The sequence below is a fragment of the Sapajus apella genome, unplaced genomic scaffold (assembly GCF_009761245.1).
Source record: "Sapajus apella isolate SASKATOON/1434 unplaced genomic scaffold, GSC_monkey_1.0 scaffold6, whole genome shotgun sequence".
Taxonomy (NCBI): Eukaryota; Metazoa; Chordata; class Mammalia; order Primates; family Cebidae; genus Sapajus; species Sapajus apella.
Window position 1 is genome coordinate 14353607 of NW_022436946.1, and position 17998 is coordinate 14371604.

The 17998-nt window shown below is 37.3% G+C and overlaps 1 long non-coding RNA gene across 1 annotated transcript in view; it reads right to left on the reverse strand.

Annotated features, from left to right (window-relative positions):
- LOC116549255 overlaps window positions 1–17792 on the reverse strand; it is a 28412-nt gene extending 10620 nt beyond the window's left edge. The window contains exon 1 of the long non-coding RNA XR_004267775.1: window positions 16893–17792. This is a non-coding gene — a long non-coding RNA (uncharacterized LOC116549255). The remainder of the gene's footprint in view (window positions 1–16892) is intronic.
- Window positions 17793–17998: the final 206 nt, after the last annotated feature.

The window sequence follows — 17998 nt, forward strand, 5'->3', positions numbered from 1 at the left end:
TGCATGTTCTCACTTATAAATGGGAGCTATATCTTGGGTTCACACAGACATAAACAAGGGAACAATAGACACCACTGGGGATTCCAAAAGGAGGCAGGGAGAGAGTGGGGCAAGGGCTGAAAAACTTTCTATTGTATCTTATGTTCGCTATCTAGGTGACAGGGTCTATAGAAACTTAAACTTCAGCATTACCCAAAATACCCTTGTAACAACCTGCACATGTATCCCCTAAATCTAAAATAAAAATGGAATTCGAAAAATAAATAAATAATAAAGCAATATACCAACACATACAACTATACACTCAATATAAAGTCTATCTAACAATTATATGTAAATATCCAAAGATATTTAACTGCCTCTTTTGACTTTAATTCTCCTTCACTATAAATTGCCATAGGATGGGAATGGTCCTGTGGTTTGAGTTCTATGGAAGTCAGTGCTATCACAATTGATCAAGGTAACAAAAGGAAAAAATCAGATATCGTTTTCTTACTTTTATCCAAAGAAAGTACTTTTTAACAGATTGTCATGTATTATCACTTAAACAAAACAGGAAAAAATATAAATTAATAGATATTTGCTTTTTAAAATCACTCCTGATACTACCAATTAAAGTATATAGGAAGCAGACCTAAGCCACTAGAAATATCACAGAAAGGCTAGATACTCTTGGTTTTAGAAGACTATCCTATTTCCTTAAATTTTTTCCTTTTAAAATAATTATGACATTAAAATAATTACAGAAAAATAGAATGGCAGAAAAAATCCACGTTTTCACAATAATTGAAAATTGATAACAATTTCTTCACATCTGTATTTTTCCTTTCAATAAATACTGTGGATAAAGTCTTCTTTGGCCACCTCCCTTCCTCACCCTTCCTAGAGGCAAGCATGATCATGAGTTTGATGTGCACAGTCTGGCTCTCTGGGTTTCAGGGCTCTAAACCTGCACTTAAATTAGAACCTGGAGGCTCCTGCTCCACCTGAGTTGTGCAATTTGCAGCGCCATGCAAGTGATATGGGCCAGGCTCCAGCCCTTCATGGGTTATTCTTCTTCTACATTGATTAGAACTAATTCAACCCCTCACCTCTACCCACATCCAGCCTTCCACTGGTGGCCCCACTGTGGTCCTCCATCTTGGCCAACACACATTTAACTCCACCTCCTGAACAGGCACTGAAACCCCAGCACCATTTTTCCTAATTTGGTCCTCTGTGCCATTGGGGATGACACTTTAGCCCCTACTCTGATGGACTTTCTCTGTTCTAGCCCATGGAATCTCCTCTCTCTCTCTCTCTCTCTTTCTCTCTCTCTCTCCCTCCCTCTCTGCTTGAGTTGAATGGTTTTATTTTTAAAATTTGCAAAATTCACCGTAATTATGATTTTTCTGTTTGTGGAGTGCATGCGGGTGGTTTTGACATAACTTCCCACTTGATCCTTGAACCTAAAGTTCACTATTATCTAAAGAATTAAAATTTCTTTAAAAAGAAATAAACTTAAAATGAAGCAAAACACCTTTTTATAAAAAAATATTTTGTACAACTATTAGGAATAACACCACTCATTTATCACACAAATACTTACGAAACACCTCCTAACTAACAGGATTTAGCTCTAGGCACTAGGGATACAGAAATGGATAAAATGGAAAACAAGGGGGAAAACATTGCTCTTATTTTATTGGGGAAATATAGACAACAGATAAATAGAGATAGAAAGATAGGTAGGTAGATAATAGATAGATGATAGATAGATAGATAGGTAGGCAGATAATATAGAGAGAAAAATAAAATTAGAAAAGGAATTGGAGGGTGCTGGCATTGGAGGGAGCTTTGCAACTTCAGATAGGAGGGTCAGGGAATTCCTCATTCAGAAGGTAGGAAAGAAGTGAGCTGGGTAAACCTCTGAGGGAAAACCATTTCAGGCAGAAGGAGCGGCAAGGGCAAAAGCCCTGAGACAGAAGTTTCCATGATGTGTTTAAAAAAAAGAAAAAATTAAGTGGCCAGTGTGGCTGAAGCAGAGACTGGGTAGGAGAATAACAGCAGATAAAATTAAAGAATTGATATGGGACAGACCCTATTAACCATTTTGGGCCATCCTAAGAACTCTGGCTTTCGCTGAGTGAGATAGGAAACCAGTAGAGAACTTTAGGAAGAAGAGAAATGTCTGATTTCCATTTTACTCTGATCACTCTGGTCGCTGTTTTGAAAATAGACAGTAGGAGGGAAAATACAGAAACAGAGTGAGCACCAAAACTGACACTGCTGCTATTGCATCATCTGGGCAGGAGATGATGGGGGCTGAATCAGACTCGTAGTGGCGAAAGTGGTTAAAAAATAGATTTCAACATATTTTGAAGATAGAACCAGCAAGATTCCTGATAGAGTGAATGTTGGATGTAAGAAAAAGAAATCAAGAACAAAGTTTTTACCTTAGCAATTGAATAAAACAAATGGAGTCGTCATGTTAGTTAGTTGAGGACCACAACAGGAAGAAGTTTGGGGAGGAAAATCAGGAGCTCTATCTGGATCTACTAATTTTGAATTGACTATGAGACAACCAAGAGGAGATCTTAATTAGGTCGTTGAATAGGAGTTGAGATTTCCAACTCTAGAAATAATATATACATCAGAATTATGTCTAGACGGCATTTAAAATCAGAAGGCTGGATGAGATGATCAAGGGTAACGTAGATAGAAAAGAAAAACACTACAGAGACTGAGCCCTGGGACATTACAGCATTCAGAGATTAGAAGTGGGAAGAACCAAGCAAAGAGACTGAGTAGGAGTGGCTGGTGATATAGTGCTCACTGAAACCTCCAACTCCCAAGTTCAGGTTTCGTCCTTGGATGTAGGGCAGAGTTCACTGTTCTGTATGAGTTCATGTTTGCAAAGGGCCCTGAGAGCTGTGGGGAAGTAGAGAAGAGTTGGGGGTACTGGGGTGTGAGACCTGTGAGCCCAGGGGCCTTCTCAGCCCAACCTCCTGCAACCTCCTAACCTCGGACAATGCAGCTAAAGGAAAACATTTCAGACAACACACAAAGTTCTATGAGTCCCTGGCATTGGGCTGGTGACTTTGGTCACATTTTGCTGCTAGAAAGTGAAGTTCAACAACTTTTCCTAGGTGGAAAGTTAGTAAGTCTCTGTCTAGATTTAAGCTCCAAATCTGTCATTCCAAAGCCTTCTCCATTGAAATACCATTTTTAAAACTCTTGATGCAGAAGGGTAAAAGAATAAGCATGTCAAGGACTTGTTCTCATATGACAATTTGACATTTTTAATAATTTCTATTCTACTTTGAGAGGTTATGAATAATAATTTGCTTAATTGAGACATCTTTTAGTACTCTGCCCTGTTCTAGTGAATAAGAGAATGTTTTCTTGCAAAAAACTTATTGCTCATCCAGGAACCCAAAGCCTTACAGTGCCTGGCATTTAGGAAGTGCTAGTTTACTGAATAGATGGAAAGATTGGAAAGATCTCAATCAATGAATTTGGTGATAAGAAACCAGTGTTTCTGTGCTTGTTCTGCCAATTACCTTTTTTCACTTTGTTATTTATTTCTGAGCCTCCATTCTGCCTGCTGCAAATTAAGGATGAATTAGACAAAATGCACCTTTCTAGTTTCAAAATCCTATGACTATCAGTATCACTTTGATTCTACATTCTGATTGGATAATGAGAAAACTTAGAGACCCTAGCTAGAGCTTTAAGGATAGAAGTGATGAAGACCTATTTCGTTGGAAGAATGATCAACACAAAAATCTTACTTACAACAAAATTCTGTCCAACACACCTGAGGTTAATTTGCAAACAGGATATTTACCCAAAGTGAAAATTTGGGAGAATAGAGAAAGAGATCTATTTTTTTCCTACCTTAAGTATTATCGTTAGTTCAAGAATGAGGTTAAAGTGGGAGTGATGAGCATATAAAACCTCTAAAATGATTAAAATGTGATTCCAAATTAATATATTTTAAGCATTTATAGCTTTTTCCTCCTTGGGCTGTTTTTTTTTGTGTGTGTGATGTCTATAATTTCCTTTGCCCCAAACTATGCAATATTTTTGTTTCATAATAATTATTTTGACTCATTACTCTCATCCTCCTCCCCAGTCCTACCCCAATCCCCAGAGGACACCTGGCTACACATGCTGTTCTTTTCCAATCACTCTCTACTTATTATTTATTTTCTCTTTTTTTCCACTAAGCACCATCTAAATTACCTTCTTGATTTGCCTGTTTATTATTTTCTATTGTGTCTCCCTTCACTGTAATGTGGTCTGCCAAAGCTCTGAGTCTTTTTGTGCATTCATTCTATTCCCTGCTCTTCACCACTGAGATAAGCACCTGCCCTTTAGTAGGAGTTAAATAAATAATTAATTGAGTAAATGAATGAATGAATTTCTCAGCAGAAGCCTCTTTATTCAACTTTGTATTTTGGCACTGAGCACAGCAACTGATGCATGGTAAGGTAACCAATAAATGCTTGTAATCTAGAACCACCATACTAAGAAATAATATTCAGGGTAATTTTGGATAAGGATAAGCACATATGTTGAACCAAAGACATAATACAATGTTATTTTGAAAGTTTAAAAAAATCTCTCTCTAGAAAAAAATGATTTTGCTTTTTTTCTTAGGTAGGGAACAATTAAAAGAGAAATATGAAATTCACATGATCAACTTTGCAATATAAACAACAAAAATCATTCCATAATTTTGTTTTGTAAAAAACAAATTGCCACTGTAATCCCAGCACTTTGGGAGGCTGAGATGGGTGGATCATGAGGTCAAGTAATTGAGACTATCCTGGCCAATACGGTGAAACTCTGTCTCCTCTAAAAATACAAAAATTAGCTGGGCGTGGTGGCGTGCACCTGTAGTCCCAGCTACTCAGGAGGCTGAGGCAGGAGAATCGCTTGAACCCGGGAGGTGTAGGTTGCAGTGAGCTGAGATCACGCCACCGTACTCCAGCCTGGCAACAGATCAAAACTCCATCTAAAAACAAAATAAAACAAATTGCATTGATGGCTTTTCTTAAGTGTGATTCTTCTAGCTCTTCAAAATAATAAAAGCATTCATTAATCGAGCACAAACTATGTGCAAGGTACCAGTGAGCACCTTACATATATAATGTAGAATTACCTCATTTGATCCTAAAAACTCTTTAAAATAGATATAATTAACGTCAATGTATAACTGAGAAAAGTAATGTGGCCAAGGTCACAGAAATCAGGTGAGCTTGAATTTTAACTCAGGCTCCCTTGTACACCAGACCATTCGCCCACACAAAGCTCAGGACTCAAAGAGTCAGGTTCTCCAAATTCTGTACATTCCACCCAATGTGATTTCCACAGTTTTCCTTAAAAGGTATTCTGTTTCATATCTCTGTGTCCAAGTAGATGAATGGTTAAGCTGTGTACAAGGAAGTCTAAAGGAAAAATTCCAAAGAAGTAGCACACAACAGTATTTAATGGCAAACACTGTTTCTTCCTCTTTTATCCACTGTTTAAAAGTCAGTGCAGGCTGGCTTAGTGGTTCATGCCTGTAATCCCAGCACTTTGAGAGGCTGAGGTGGGTGGATCACTTGAGGTCAGGAGTTCGAGACTAGCCTGGCCAGAGGGCCAAACGCCACCTCTACTAAAAATACAAAAATTAGCTGGGCATGGGCCCATAGTCCCACCTACTCTGAGGGCTGAGGCATGAGAATCTCTTGAAACTGGGAGGCAGAGGTTGAAGTGAGCCTAAATCGCATCATTGCACTCTAGCCTGGACAACAGGGTGAGACTTTGTCTCAAAAAGATAAATAAATAAAAATAAAAATAAATAAAAATAAAATAAATAAAAATCAGTACATTTAAGGACGGGACCCTCTCCCCTAGCTTTGAAAAATCTTTCTGACCAATCTCACCTCTTTGCATAATTCCAGCTATTATCTATGTGTTATCGGTGACCCCCCAAACCCTGATTCCAACTTTATAAGCCCTAGAGACATGCCCCAAATGAAACTTGGCATCCCCTCTCATAAACTGCCACCCCTCTATTTTTCACACTTTGACCCATGGCATTGCTATCCAATCAGTCACTGCAGCTAAAAACTTTAGTAGTTCTTCATTATTTCCTGTCCTTATATTGTAATATCTAATTAGTCACCAAGCCTAACCCATTCCACTTCCTAAATATCCCATTTATTCACTTAAAAATATAACAGATATTTACAGAGCACTCACTGTGTGTCCAAGATGTTGCCCTGGTTGCTCTATCTGCCCTTTGCTGCATCCCTATCGTCCCTGCCCAAATCAAGGCCTTTCCCACTACTTCCTCCAATTGGTAAAACACCATCCTAGCTTGTGTGCAAGTTTCCAGTTTCCTGACACACCCCATGCATATTTTCTACTATCAAAAGGATCATGTTCCTAAAATACAAGTCTAATATTATAACTATTGGCTTTGAAGCATCCTGTCTCCCTTGGAGCCCATAAGATTATGTCTTAGAACAACACTCAAAGTCCATTACATTTTGGTTCCACCTTCCTTTCCTGGCTGTCTGCCCCCACCCGCCTGTGTTCAAGCTTCGCTAAAAGGTCACTGATCTTCAAACACACCACACACCCGCCTGCTTATTATTTTTTTTTAATGTGGTCATCTCTGGTAGCAATTTCTTCTCATCTTCTTTTGCCTCAGAATTTAAGACAACTTCAAATATTAGCTTCACTGTAAAGGCTTCTTGGATGCTCCCAGGAAGACCAGGTCACTCTTTTCAGTATGCTTTTAGAATGAATTGGGTATCACTATATCATATATTACTGAGGGACTGAATATACAAACTGACATGAGCTAATCCACGTATAAAAATAGAAGTTTGACCATCAACCACCAGAATCTTGCCCAGAAAGCCAATCTGTTACCTACAATAAATAGTCCAGGAAGCCAGCCTGCTATAAGTCAGGCTGCTATCTGTAGAAACAATCTGGGAAGCTAAGTAAAAACTTCTGTAACAATCGGCTCAAAATGGCCAGGACTTGAGGACTTGATTCATAACTGACAGCTTCCCCAATATCTGTCCCCACTCTAAACTTAGGACAAACTAGAGAAAGCCAAATATGCACCCCTAAGCAATAACAGAGGATGCTCTGCTTCTAGTTTAGCCTACCTCCAACTTCCCCCTGCAAACAGCCTCCAGTCAGGGCATGACTGTAGCCTTTCCTTTATTTCCCACTACAAAGCTTCCCATTCCTCTGCCTGCCTTTGATTTTCTCCCAAAACACAAGTGACAGTGGCTGACTCCCTTGCTATAGCAAATGCTGAATAAATAATCCTTGCTTTTCTTATTTGGTTGGTTTTGGTTTATTTCCACTTTCCTTAACCAGGACCTGCCACATAAAATTGGTTAATGAATGATTTGTTTTTGTTACTGTTATGGTGGCTTTTGTTGGATGGCTACTTATTGCTACCACAGGATGCTTTTCCCAACAATCCAACTTTGTTATTATAAATTCCCATTATAAAGTAGTTACTAATATTCCTTACTATTTGGGTAAAATCTGTAGGATAGTTAGTGATGTCCCCTCTTTAATTCCTGACTGAATAAATTTCGCCCTCCCTGTTTTTCCTTCATCAGTTTACCTAGATATTTACCAATATTATTGACGTTGTCAAAAACCCAGCTTTGGGTTTCATAAATTTTCTCAGTTTGTCTTGGATTTTTTATTTCTGTTATCATTTTTATTCTCTTCCTTCGCTTACTTTAACATTTCTTTTCTTTTTCAGCCTCTTATGATGGGAATTTAGACTCTAATAAACTTAGATCATTGATTGTTGATATTCTTCTCTAATATAAGTATTTACTTAGATGATTTTGAGGCTTGCTTTTAAGTTGTGCTTGGGCAGGTCTAGAGAAATCTTTCCTCTAGAAATATGTTAGCTAACTACTGCAGAGCCGCCCTTCTGGATGGAATGTTGACTGTAGTCTCTAAGTAAAGAGGCTCAGTGAGGGCTCTTCCTGCTGTCTGGTGGTAATGCAAATAATTCCTGATTCTGTGTGAATTGTGGAAATCTGCTCATCTCATCACTCCACAGTTGCTGTTCACCAGCCTTGTAGCATTTCACGCTGTGAATTGTCTTGATATTTTTCAAAGACTCATGGGACCCCTGTGTGCATTTCTCAAGCCCTTTTTCTGTGTAGGTCCCTGCTTTGCAGATCTCTGCCTCACCATTTATAGACACCAGACTTCCTAAACTTCAAGTTCTAGCTCCTCAATTATATAATACAACTATTCTTTGATTGGAAACTCCCTCTCTGCTCTGCAGTCTAGAATGTGCCTCCAGACAGAAATCCTTGGCCATTGCAGGCCTCTGCTCACTTATTTCTCCTCCCTTGAGATTCACAGTCCTTCTTGTCTATCTATTGTCCAATGCCTGACAGTCTTCTTCATATAATGTTAGAGTTAATCAAGACATGAGGGTAAATCCAGGCCCTTTAACTCCACGGCTGCAAGCCCTGCTCTCACTCTTGAATCCCAGCTCTTCATTTTCCATGCTGCTTCCAGAAGGATCATTCGAAAATACAAATTTTAGTGTGTCACTTTCCTTCTGAAAGTTTCCAACAGCCCCACAGTGTGACAATGTTCATAGTCTCAGGATAAACTTTAAACAGAAGCACGACATGCATGATATTTATACTTCACACTGTCTTCCTTTCTAGCCCTCTCTTTTACAAGGGACCCTCCTCCCAAGTTCCGCCATTACCATAAACTTCAACTACGTTTACAGTTCCTCAAATTCTCATACTTCTTTTTGCATTTAGGCCTTTATTTGCTTCTCCATTAATTTAGAATATCCTATATCTACTCTTAAACTAAACATTTGGACTTATTTCAAGTATCAGTTCTTCCAGGAAGGTATATCTGACCCCTGAATGCTACATTCAAAGTCCCTCCGTGTTTCCACAGAAGCCTGTGATATTGAACTAAAATACCTTTCACATTGTCCTATAATTATCTATTTATCTTAGACTTCCTCACAGTATTGCAACTTTCTTGATGGAAATTTTATTATCTCACTTATTTTCCTAGACCTGGTACCCACAGGTCTAGAAAAATGCTGCAATGATCTAAATATTTGTACCCACAAAAAATTGTATGTTGAAACATAATTCCCAAGTTGACAGTGTTAAGATATGGGGCCTTTAGGAGGTGATTCAGTCATGGGGCTAGTGCTTTTATAAAAGAGGACAAATGAGCTTGTTTGCCCCTTCAGCCATTTTGGGATGCAGCAAAAAGATGCCATCTATGAAATAGAGAATGAGCCCTCACCAGACACCAAATCTGCTGCTGCCTTGATCTTAGACTTCCTGGGTTCCAGAACTATGAGCAATAAATTTCTGTTGTTTGTAAATTACCTAGTCTAACATATCTTGTTATAGCAGCCTGAATGAACTTTAACACATGCCTCACAAATATCAGGTGCTCAATAGACATCTGTAAAATAAATGAAAATGTGAATGATTTTATCAATTAAAATAGGCATCTGGTTTTCAGGAGGCAGCCTAGTCTGATATTACAGAAGTAAAAACTGCACTAGAGTAGCAGTCAGCAAACATGTTCTCTAAAGGTTCAGACAGTAAGTATTACAGGCATTGCAAGCTACAGATGGTCTGTGTCCCATTTTTTTAACAACTCTTTGAAAATTTAAAATAGTTTTTAATTCACCAACTTGCTGCTCTAGGCTTACAAAGATCTGGGTATGAATGTTGTTTTAATCATATTAGCCATGCAAAATGGCCACTTATAAAACCTGCCATGTGGGAATGATAATAATATTTATCCTCCCGCTGCTGCTGTAAGGAATGATTAAAATTGTGTATACTAAGGACAAAGCATAGTGCTTGGCATATAGTGGTACTATCTAATGTTTTTTGAACACTTATGATGTGTCAAACACTGTCTCAAGCTTTTTATATTATTTTTCACTGCAAAGCTATTTTCCATTTTTTATTTTATTTTAATTTTATTATTGTTATTTTTATCTTTTTTATTTGCATATAATCATTGGGTACAAATGAAATTTTGCTGCACTGATATATTGCATTGTCCAAGCATTTTGTGTTATTAAATCATAGTAACCAATACAACCCTGTGATACAGGCACATTTATTATCCCCATTTTAAAAATGAAAAACAAAAGGAAGAAATTTTAAAACTTCTACAATGACAATAAATTGTAAAAGAGGCATACAAACCTAATTAATCTTATCTTCTAATCTTTTTGTAATCAATCATTTATAAGGTAAAAGTTATTTTGAGAAGCACCTTAACCTTTCCTTCTTGTAATTATACATGACTGTCCTTTCAGTTCCTATAAAATTCTTTCAAAGGTCCCTCCTAGTTCTTTGATGATAGGGAGAAGTAGCGTTTGTTTAGTAGAATGACCACTGATTATGCATGATTTTGCAGACCTATGTTCTAGCCAGCCATGCTGCAATTTTGAAAAAATTACTTTACTTGTATAAACTTTAATTTTGAGAAATCAGCATGTGTGTGATACATACGGCTTTTATTGATAAACATGAGTGGAATACATCTTAATGGAAAATAACATGGATGTACCATTAGAAGCATTCTATTTAGAAGCATTAAATTTAGAAAGCTATTTAATTTACATTTATGGCTTTAATGCTAGTCATGATCATTTTCATCCATTTCAATGAGAGTTTTTGTATTTAACAAATTAGAATATTTTGGTGAATTCTGGGGTAAACCCAGGACATCGTCAATTCTGAATTCAGTTCTGCATTACTCACAGTGGATCTCAGAATAAAGTTTATCAGATTCATAAGCAAGTGAGCATTTGCACAGACATAGGGTTTACCAAAGTTTCCCCAGATTTAAAAATATAATCAGAAATTGCCAGTTGGTTTCAGATAACATATCTTAAAAACTTCAGCAACTTTGTGTTCTTGAGTTAATCAATACATCTTGAAATAAGTTCCATATTTAGGCAGATGATTCGGGCACTTCATTAGGTTTGTACCACAAAAATATGAACAAAAACTTATCCTCATAAAACAATCTGAGAAATTCTAAAATGGGCTTCATTTGCACCAAAGGCCACTAAAATTTTTTGAAGTCTAATTTTCTCAAAGCTCAGGGAGATTTGCTAATAGAGAATATGTGTAATACTCAATTAGTTTTTGCATGTAATATTTAATGAATAATATATTTGTATAATATTATATTTATTAATACATACTTCTAATTTGAGACGGAATGTCGGCAAGTTCTAGAACCACTACATTTTGTGGTGGTAATTGTCTCCTAGCTGCAAGTTAATTGTGTCTGATTATCTTATCACATCACTTAAAAAGTATAGCTTGAGCCACTGAATTTTCTATAAGTTGGGTCACTCAGTCTTTAAATTTTAAAAGTCCTTCCTACTTAGAAGCAGTCTGATAAATCTAATCAGCATGTATACATGATGTCATTAGGGCTAAACTCCATGCTGTCATCATTAAAGTTATTTGCATATCAGAAATTCCCAGCCTTGATCCCTGTCTCCATCCCTCTGTAAAAAGGATTTGACTAATAAAAGTCACTGATTAAACTCCACTGACGGATGAACAAACGAGAGCAGAACATAAAATTTGTATTTAAAGCACATTTTCCCATAATAAAATTGATACATGCTCATTGTAAACATTTTGAGATGTAAAGTATAAATATAATAATAAAAATAGCCTAAATTGCCTACATGCCTATTATAATATTAATGTTTTGAATGTATACTTGTCTAGTGTCATATATTTCCATCCCAGCCTCCTTTTTGAAAATGTTGAAATAACCTTCTTTAAAAAATTATCTTTCCAATGTAGATGCCGTCCCTGACTCCAGCAAGTGACCTCAGCATGTCCATGTTTAGGCCAAACTTTGCAGTTAGCTTCCAGAAACATGGTTAGGTCTTACGAGTTTCTGCGTACTTGCTAATTCGTTTTTTTTTTTTTTAATGAATTTTTCTCAGTTCCCACCTGTAGGAACAGATGCTCTTGCAGTCTATCTCTGCAGTCCTTTCCCTTGATAACATTCTGTGAACTTGTTCTTTTGTATGGGATATGCTCCAATTCCTCGTCATTTTTCACATATTTAAAATACCATATACTAACAGGGTCGCAATCTATTTTCACAATTGAGATATTTATATCATTCTTATGTTGGCATTTTTTAAATGTTAAATTCTTAGTTGCAGTTCAACTTGTATTTTTATTTCTTGTCATCACCCTGCCCACTTTCTAGTAGAGGTGCTAATGAGCAGGGAAACAGCGGGAAAACAGATGGAAGGAGATGCAAAGAACATAGACAGCACGCACAATGCATCACAGAGCAAAATATAATTTGATTTTTATTCCAACCTATTATAATTTGTATTTGCAACATGGGAACTTTATTCTTTTTTAGACTGGCTGGCTTTCTAATAGATTTGGCTCACTGTAAATACCATTTATATATTGATTAGGAAAGTTTTCACCATTGTTATTATAATTATAGCACTCATAAATGTCATTGAGAAATAGAATAAGAATATGCCTTTTTCCACATGGGCAAAACCATTAAATAATCCTGAAACAAATATATATATATATATATATATATATATATATATATATATATATTTTATGCTATACACAAAATACAGTAGTATAAGGAGTTCGCCAAATAATGGGCATCCACTTTCTCAGTGGTGGTAAACATCCTCCCTGCCCCATCATAAGCCACTGCCCTCTCCTTGCCCCACAGTCAGACCCACTTCATTCCCACCTGTCACCCATGCTTTGGCCCAGTTCCCAGGTCCCTCCCTTAAACATTGGAGATTAATTACCTCCAAACCGTCAGTGTGGGGCTCAGCATCATTTCACTCTTCTAGGTAGTCTTAGACTTCAGTCCTGATACCCAGATTTTTTCTTATTCTTGAGCCTCAATTCCCACCTTGTTTCCAGACACCTACATTGCTATCTTCTTTCTGTGTATGACTGAGTCCCTGTCTTGGGGAACTGCCTCCTGCCTTCTCTTCCCCAGGACTCTCCTTCCCTTAAAACCCACCTTTGGTGGCTAAGACCCTATTTCATACTTGCACACTCCCTAAAGCTAATTGCTTGCTGTATTAGTCTATTCTCACACTGCTAATAAAGACATACCCAAGACTGGGTAATTTATAAAGGAGAGAAATTTAATCGACTCACAGTTCCACATGGCTGGGGAGGCCTCACAATCATGGCAGAAGGGCAAGGGGTGTCTTACATGGCAGCAGGCAAGAGACAGTGTGTGCAGGGAACTTCCCCTTATAAAACCGTAAACTGGGCCGGGTGCAGTGGCTCACACCTGTAATCCCAGCACTTTGGGAGGCCGAGGTGGGTGGCTTACCTGAGGACAGGAGTTCAAGACCAGCCTGACCAAATAGCAAAACTCTGTCTCTACTAAAAATACAAAAATTAACCGGGCATGGTGGCACACACCTGTATTCCTAGTTACTTCAGAGGCTGAGGGAAGGGAATCACTTGAACTTGGGAGGCAGAGGTTGCAGTGAGTTGAGATTGTGCTACTGCACTCCAGCCTGGGCAACAAAAAAACAACAACAAAAAAAACCATCAGATCTTGTGAGACTTATTCACTATCATGAGAGCAGCACAGGAAAGACCCATCCCCATTGTTCAATTATCTCCCACCAGGTTTCTCCCACAATACGTGAGAATTGTGGGAGCTACAATTCAAGATGAGATTTGGGTGGGGACACAGCCAAACCATATTATTTGCCAAGAAAATATATGATATGCTTCTGAAATTCTACACCACAGACCTAATTTCTCAGGACAACTGTCAAATATTAGAAAATAGCTTTCCCTGGTACAAATATAAAGAGGTATTCTCCTGACCAGAGTGTCCTTTCTGGCCCTGCACCTAGTTCCCAATGGCTCTTGGGAGTTCTCACATCTGTTGCTAGGATGCAGGCAAAGGGCTGGGGAAGATGTATTTGGGGATTCCTAATGAGTCCCTCCAATGCATATTAACAAGGACACAGTGTTATGATATATTGTTACATGTCATTGACATAGCACCATTCTTCCTATTCTGAATCATAAATACATAAATCTGGAATTTATAATTAGGCTCAAGAACCTAACCAACATTTAAGGTATTGTTTTAATGGAGTATCATTTTGAGTTCCAAATAACCCATTCAAAACTAACTTTGAGACACTTTCCAATTCTGCTTCACAGGGAGCCAAAATTATTTCAGAAGTGACAGCCATGTGTATGTATTCTTGAAAAAAATATGTAATTAAACATTACAAATGAAAGCAGTAGCCCCTATGTAGGCAGATAATATGAAATGGCTAATTTGATTTTGCCTTTTTAAATTAAAGCAAGTTATCTTATAGACTGTGTTAGTCTCAATTGTCCCATTAGGGCACCAAACCTAATCAGCAAAAGTTTCTAAGTAATGAAAATGGGGAAGAGCATTCTGGTTTGGCTTTCAGTCATCAAAATGGTATCTCTCCACTAAAACTTATGGATGGTACTCAGTAATACTTATGATCTCTTTTTCACAAATGAAGAAAACTGAGAATAAACTAGAAATAGCTGAACCAGAAACAAAACAAACACAAACACAGTGCAGTATCTTATACTTTGGTAGAGTGTAAGGCATTAAAAGAACCAATTCAATCAAATTTGAAATGTAAAAATCAAATTATGATGATGCTAAAAGAACCCTTAGAAAGATTCTTAATAACCCTGGGAGTGGAAAAACTTCCTAAGAATGATGCAAATCCAGAAACTATAAGAGAAAAAAACTGATAAATGTGGCCACGGAAAAATATTTTTTAAAATTACTACATGAAAAAAGAAAAAAAAAACACACTAAAAAGTCAAAAGAAAACAAATGGAAAAAAACACACTGGAAAAAATAAGTGCCACTCACATTCTAGACAAAGAACTAATTTCTTTTAAAAGGAAATAGATTTTGGGGCACAAGGGCAGTTTTCTTACATAGATATATTGCATAGGGGTGACATCTAGGGTTTTAGCATACCCATCATCCATATAGCATACAATATAACCAGTAAGCAGTATTTTACCTCCACCTTTCAGAATCTCCAATGTCTGTTATTCCACTCTGTCTGTCCATGTATACCCGTTCTTAAGAAGAGCTAATTTCTTTAATCCTAAAGAACTCCTACTAATCAATAAGGAAAAAAAAAACCCCACCAACTCAATATAAATGTGGGTAAAGATTAAGAACAAATAGTTCATAGTAAAGCAATCGCAGATTATTTTAAGCATATAAAAAGAGGCCCAACCTCATTCATAATAAGAGTAATAAAAATTAAAAATACAATTGAAGACCATTTTGTGCCTACAGAATTGGCAAATATGAAAAAGCAGGTAACCTACTGTATTGCCAAGGGTTTGAAGAAAAAGGCATTCATATTGTAGTGAGAGAAAAATGGTAAGCCCTTTTGGGAAGAAGTTCGTCAGTATCTGTCAATGTTGCAAATAAACAAGAATTCTACTCCTGTGTGAGAAATGATAAATTGCAGAGATAGTCATTGCATCTTTGTCCATAGTAGCAAGAGACTGGAAACAACCTAATGTCATCTGTTAATAGATGACTGCTCAAATAAATATAATGCAGTACTAGGCAGCCATGAAAAAAACAAAGCAGGTCTGTATGTGCTATTGTAGAAGTCCTTGAAGATATACTGTTTATTGAAAAAAAGTCAAGAATAAAACAACGCATATAGTATTTTATATTATTTGTGGGAAAGAAAAAATATGTGTGCATATAAGTTTGTATATACATAGAATACATGAGAAATTAGTAAATGTAATTGCATTCCAAGAATCTGAAAAAAAGAAAAGGAGTGAATCTCTTTTTTTAACCAAAAACTTTCATACCTTTTAAATTTTGTGCCACGTGAACATATTAACTATTCTAAAAATTGGATAAAATCTGTTTAGCTGTTACTGAGCAGAGGTACCCAACTTACACAGGACACATAGTTGGTCCTGTATAATTTGGACCACAGCATATTATGCTGTGACTCAGAATAAATGGATTAATGAAGTAACATCCTTGATAAGTTTTCTCCAACAAGCCCTTTTCCTACTTGATTTCTGAACTCAGGTTTTATTACAGCTGAGGCTGCTGTTTGAAGATTGAGATATTATCCAATATTCTGTCTCAGCCCATGTCTACATCTTGTGAAGTTTATCTATATGTATTGTGGTAATTTTTTAAATGTCCATAAACACTTTGATACCATGTTTTAAAAAGTTCAGCTTAAATCCTCTCACCTTGAGTGTGGGCTTGACTTAATGACTTGCTTCTAATGAATAAAATATGGTAGAAATGACAGTATGTCACCTCCAAGACTAGGTCATAAAAAAAAATGCACCTTCTGTTTTAGTCTCTCTCTCCTGGGTCTTTCACTCTGAGGGAAGTCAGTTCCATGGTATGAGGGAAGTCAGTTCCATGGTATGAGGAAAGTTCCATGTGGAGAAGAACTGAAGCCTCCCACCAATAGTCCTATAAGTGAGCCATCTTGGAAGCTCAGCCTCCAGCCCCAACTGAGCCTTTAAATGATAGTAGTCCCAGATGATATCTTGGCTGTCACTCCACAGAGGACCCTGAGCCAGAACCAAACTAGCTAAGCCATTTTCAGATTCCTGATTCTCAAAAACTGTGTAAGATAATAAATATTTGCTATTGTAAGCTGTGAAGTTTTAGTTTATGTATAGTTTAGTTTTGTGTACAATTAATCATACAGCAATGGATAGCTAATATACACATCTGCCACCTTTGCTTTATCACCCACCCTTTCCCCAGAGAACAGATACCTCTTGAAGCTCACCACAAAGACACTGCTTGTTCTTCTATTTGGTCCATCTCCAGGGACAATGAGCTCAGGTAGCATCCATAGTAATAAGTGGGGGAAGAAGAAGAGGCCAACAAAGGTGGTAGATTCGCTATAGGCCTGGCAGAACAGGGAGAAAATGAGAGAAAAAAACATGTCAGAACATCCCTTACACATTTCTCAAATTACTAAATAATTCAGAACCTGCTGACTTGAACATATCTAGTTGGTTTCTTTCAGGATGCTTTCCACCATTTATTTCCCCAATTTCATTTCATCTTCCTCTTAACCCAGGTGGTACACACTCTGGTTTTTAGATAAGAGCTGGAAATGTGGGAGGATTCAGTGCTTATATAACACTGCAGCATCGATAAAGAAACAAGATGCTAGCATAACTAGCTATTTTCTAGAACTGCATCCTTTTTATAAATGTGCAAATTCCCTTTCAGTAAATTCCATCATATACATCCTGGGGCCCACAGTCAACAGAGCATGTAACATTCAACACTTTATCTTATATGGCCTTCATTCTCTCTCTCTCTTTCTCTTTGTCTTTTTCCTGAGTTCACTCACCACCCCCACAATCCCGCCCCATGATTTGGTAGTATTACTTCTGAAGCTTCTTTTTCTCTTACTAGAATTACATTGTTAAAGATTAAGGAAGTCTTTGGCAAAAAAGGAAAAAAAAATAGACAAATAGATCAATGGAGAAGCATAGAGAGCCCAGATATAGACCCACCTAAATACCATCAACTGAGCTCACCTCTCATACTTTTCTGTGCCTCCACTAACCAACATAGTGGTTGGCACATAAAAGGTGTTCAACAGGCGTTTAGTGAAGGAATAAATGAATGGGTGGATGGATAATGATATGGTTTGGCTCTGTGTCTCCACCCAAATCTCTTGAATTGTACTCCCATAATTCCCACATGTTGTGGGAGGGACCTGGTGGGAGATAACTGAATCATGGGGGCAGTTTCCCCTATACTGTTCTCGTGGTCATGAATAAGTCTCATGAGATCAGATGGGCTTATCAGGAGTTTCTGCTTTTGCTTCTTCCTAATTTTTCTCTTGCTGCTGCCATGTAAG